Source organism: Populus euphratica, unplaced genomic scaffold (genome assembly GCF_000495115.2).
Source record: "Populus euphratica unplaced genomic scaffold, PopEup_1.0 scaffold94.1, whole genome shotgun sequence".
Classification (NCBI taxonomy): domain Eukaryota; kingdom Viridiplantae; phylum Streptophyta; class Magnoliopsida; order Malpighiales; family Salicaceae; genus Populus; species Populus euphratica.
This window is the reverse complement of record NW_011499977.1, coordinates 524,774-529,374: the sequence shown is the minus strand read 5'-3', so window position 1 is coordinate 529,374 and position 4,601 is coordinate 524,774. Positions and strand designations below refer to the sequence as shown.

Sequence of the window (4,601 nt, the reverse complement as noted above, 5' to 3'; positions counted from 1 at the left end):
TACTACTACTACTACTACTACTACTACTATTATTATTATTATTATTATTATTATTATTATTATTACTATTGTTGTTGTTGTTATTGTTGTTTTATAATTGTTGTTTATAATTTGTACAATTAACCTCCCTGTGGTTCGACCCCGGTCTTGCCGGGTTATTTATTACTTCGACACTCCTGCACTTGGGAGAAGACATCAATCTTTTAGTCGTGTCAAGTTTTTGGCGCCGTTGCCGGGGAGGTAAGTTCTTGTATAAATTATAGTATTTATTTTATTTTCTCTTTTCACTTTTCTTGTATATAACTTTGTTTCTTTTCTTTTGTTTCTTTTTATTTTGTTTTCTTCCTCCTTCTTTTGCTTTCTTCTTCTTTTTTTATTTTATTCCTACACGTGCATGAGAGTGTGGTCACGTACATCAAGTGGTAGACTTTGTAGGGTATCCTCATCATTTTCAGAAAATATGGCCGAAGAAGATAATCAATCACTTCATAATGAGAATAATGAGAATAACCGTGCTAGAACACTTAGAGACCACATGAATCCCACAAGAACAAGTGCACCATCATGCATAGTTTTTCCTCCTGATGCATCTCATTTTAATTTTAAACCAGGTATTATTCAACTTTTACCTTCTTTTCATGGCTTAGAATTGGAAAATCCATACTTGTATTTAAGGGAATTTGAGGAGGTTTGCAACACATATAATAATTTAAATTGTAGCATGAACACCATCAGATTAAAGCTTTTTCCTTTTTCATTAAAAGATAAAGCTAAAACATGGCTACAAAATTTGAGACCAGGATCCATTCGTGCTTGGGATGAAATGCAACAACAGTTTTTAAAGAAGTTTTTCCCATCTCATAGAACAAATTCTTTCAAAAGACAAATCACCACTTTCACTCAAAAACTAGGAGAAACATTTTACCAATGTTGGGATAGGTATCGAGACTTGCTTAGTACTTGCCCTCATCATGGTTTTGAAACATGGAGATTGGTTTCACATTTCTATGAAGGGTTAACACCTAAAGATAGGCAAATGGTTGAATTGATGTGCAATGGAACTTTTGAAGATAAAGACCCTGATGAAGCAATGGAGTACTTAGACTTGTTAGCTGAAAATGCTCAAAATTGGGACACCGCGGGTATTTATGAGGCACCGAGTAAAACTCAACCTCATACATCTAGTAGAGGTATGTATAACCTTAGGGAAGATCATGGCCTTCAAGCCAAGTTTGCATCTTTAGCTAGAAAAGTCAAGGCACTAGAATTGAAAAAGAGTGGTCAATTAAAATCTGTTGAAAACATTGTGTGTCAAATATGTGAAACAAATGAACACTTAACCAATAACTGTCCAACCTTGCCTTCTTTTAAGGAATGTCTCCATAAACAAGCCCATGCTTTAAACAGTTTCCAAAAGGCTAACCACAACCCATACTCTCAAACATACAACCCTAGTTGGAGAAATCACCAAAATTTTAGTTGGAAGAGTGACAATGCACAAACTTCACAACCACAGTTTCAAGCACACCATAATTTCCAAAATTATCATGGATATGCACCTCCTTATGCTCCACCTCCTACAAGAAATTTTGAGGAAACTTTGTATGCATTCATTGAAAAGCAAGAGACAATCAATACTCAACTTGCTCAAAACATGACAGATTTTAAAGATACTCTTGCAAAATTAACATCTGCTCTCAGTTTCCAAGAGAAAGGTAAGTTTCCATCTCAACCACAGCAAAATCCCAAGGGGCAATACAATGCAAATGCAGGTAGTTCTGGAAGTCAACACGTGGATCAAGTCAAATCAGTCATCACTCTTCGCAATGGTAAGGTTATTAAAAAACTCACTCTTGAACCTTATGAGAAAGATGATGAGTCAATCTCTAAGGGTAAGGAAGGGGTTGAATCTGAATATTGCAAGGAAAAGACTAATTTCCTGCCAGCACTTCCATTTCCTCATGCCATGACTAATCAGGAAGAAATCGAGGATGAAAAAAACACCAAAAATGTTGATGCGGATCTTTTATCAAAAGTGACAATAGATTCGACACCCGACATCACACCAATCGATGATTACTTTCTTGATGAATCTCTACTTTCTCTTAATTCAATGCCTTGGTTTGCTAAAAATATCAATTTTCTTATTTCAGGATTTTTGCCAGCTCACTAGAGTACCGAACATAAAAGACAATTTTTGAGCAACGTGCAAAATTTTTATTGGGATGAACCTTACTTATTCAATTATTGTCCTGATCAAATATTTAAAAAATACATTCCCGACAATGAGGTAAGTAATTTTATTAAATTTTGTCACTCTAAGGCATGTGGGGATCATTTCTCGTCAAAAAAGAGGATTGCAGAAATCTTACAAAGCGGATTTTATTGGCTCACCATATTTAAGGAATCACATGCATTCCTCAAAACCTGTGAAAATTGTCAAAAGGTGGGATTTATTTCAAAACACAGAGAGTCTTTAGATAATCTTCTATTGACTCTTAAGTCTCATCATAGTCGAGATAAGCATCGTGCAATTCATGATTTATGGCCAATATTTCATAAAGAACATGATCGACTTAGTCTTGGGAATTTGACTAAAAAAGACTCTGTTTGCCAGTTTTTAAGAAAACTGGATAGGAAGCCTATCCCCGACCCATAGAGGGCGTTTAAGCCGTTCTTGGACGTAAAACCAAGGGAAGATGTGAGCCATAATCACAACTACCTGTACATACACATGCTTTTTCAAAAGTAAATAAATAAATAAATAAAGAGAGAGAGAGAGAGTGTGTGAGACTCCAGCTAGCCTACATATAGGTGTTATGATTGCCTTTCTAATTTTTCATCTATAAAACCCTCTTTTCCTTCCTTTCATTTCTACTCAACCTATACATTCAACAAATACAGAAGTGTGTAGAAATGGCGAGTTCCTCAGGTCATCATATAAGAAATATTTGTGCTTTCGGTGGATCTAGTCCTGGGAAAGAAAAGGAGTTTTTAGAATCAGCAAATCATCTTGGTCAGGTGCTAGCTGAGAGAAAGATTCATTTAGTGTATGGGGGAGGCAGTCTTGGGTTAATGGGAGGTGTGTCAATAGCTGCATTTTTAGGAGGTAGTCAAGTTTTGGGGGTCGTCCCCAAAGCTTTAGCACAAGGAGACATCATTGGAAAAACAATTGGAGAGGAACTTCAGGTCTCCATAATATCGGCTCGAATGAATGCAATGTTTAACCATGCTGATGCCTTCATTGCTTTACCAGGTGGTCTAGGTACATTGGAAGAGATCTTTCATATTTTCTCTTGGGCTCAACTGCACATTCACCATAATCCCATAGGTTTGTTAAATATTAATGGTTATTATGATAAGTTGTTGTCTTTTCTTGATCATGCTGTGGAACAAGAATTTCTAACATCTTCTGCACGACAAATCATAATCTCTGCTGCTACTGCTGAACAATTAATTGACCAACTACAATCCTTCATTCCTGTAATTGATCCTTCCATGAGTCGCATAAATTGGTCAACTAAGGAAAGCCGTAAAAAGCTTAGATGGAAAGCCGTAAAAAGTTTAGATTGGATTTGAGCCTTCATTTGTGAATTTTTGTGTCTTTTGGTTTTATTATTGTGTTTTGTTATTTCTTATTTTTGTTTCAGTGTGTTTCAGGTTTGTCAGTGTTCTATATTATGTTTATGAGTATCTCCAATATTCTTTTTAACATTCACATAAACAAATAGCATTACAACTAGATAATTATCCGTGCTATTCCGTGAGCCCGTTCAATTTTTTGTTAAACATCAAAAAAAATATTTAACCATTATTAATATATTTTTTAGCAAAAAAACATTATTTAAAAATTGATCTGATATGACATAATCGACTTTGCAAGTCTAAAAACAATCTAATGACTGATAAAAATATAATTTAACTAAAAAAATCAAGACGATATTATTTTTTAAATATTGAGATAACAACATATTAGATATACTTGGATTAACTCATATTAACTCAAGTTAATTTATTAAATCTTTAACTCAGATAATGAGACCCTGATAACACTGTAGAAAACAAATAAATAAAATCATTAAGTTCAATTCTCAATCAACCCAATATTGAAGGATCAAATTAATAATAAAATTTAATTAGAAAAATGAGCTGAGTCAAACCGAGTCAACTTTCTAAAACTTAGTCATGAGATTGTGATAAGCGCATGAAAAAAATAAAAATAAATTATGAAACTCAATTTTCAATCAATGCAATGTTGAAAAATACAATAAAAAAAATCAATAAAAAATAAACATGAAAAAACCACCTAAGTCAACTTGAGTTAGCTGACTAAACCCTTGATTCAAATCATAAGATTAGGATAACTTCATGAAAAGAATATCAAAATAAATTATGAAGTTTAATTCTCAATCATCCCAATATTAAAGGATGATATTTTAAAAAAATTAAATTAAAAAAAGAAACAAAATACTTAAGGTAATCAGGCTAACCCATGACTTGAATAATAAAATCATGATAACCTAACAAAAATAAAATAAATTATGAAGCATAATTTTCAATCAATTCAATGTCAAAGGAACTAAATTGAGAAAATAATCAAT

The 4,601-nt window shown here is 33.2% G+C and overlaps 1 long non-coding RNA gene across 1 annotated transcript in view; it reads right to left on the bottom strand.

The window, feature by feature from the left end:
• Positions 1–2,764, bottom strand: part of LOC105139605 (uncharacterized) — a 13,415-nt gene extending 10,651 nt beyond the window's left edge. Inside the window, exon 1 of the long non-coding RNA XR_845017.1 lies at positions 2,735–2,764. This is a non-coding gene — a long non-coding RNA (uncharacterized LOC105139605). The remainder of the gene's footprint in view (positions 1–2,734) is intronic.
• Positions 2,765–4,601: the final 1,837 nt, after the last annotated feature.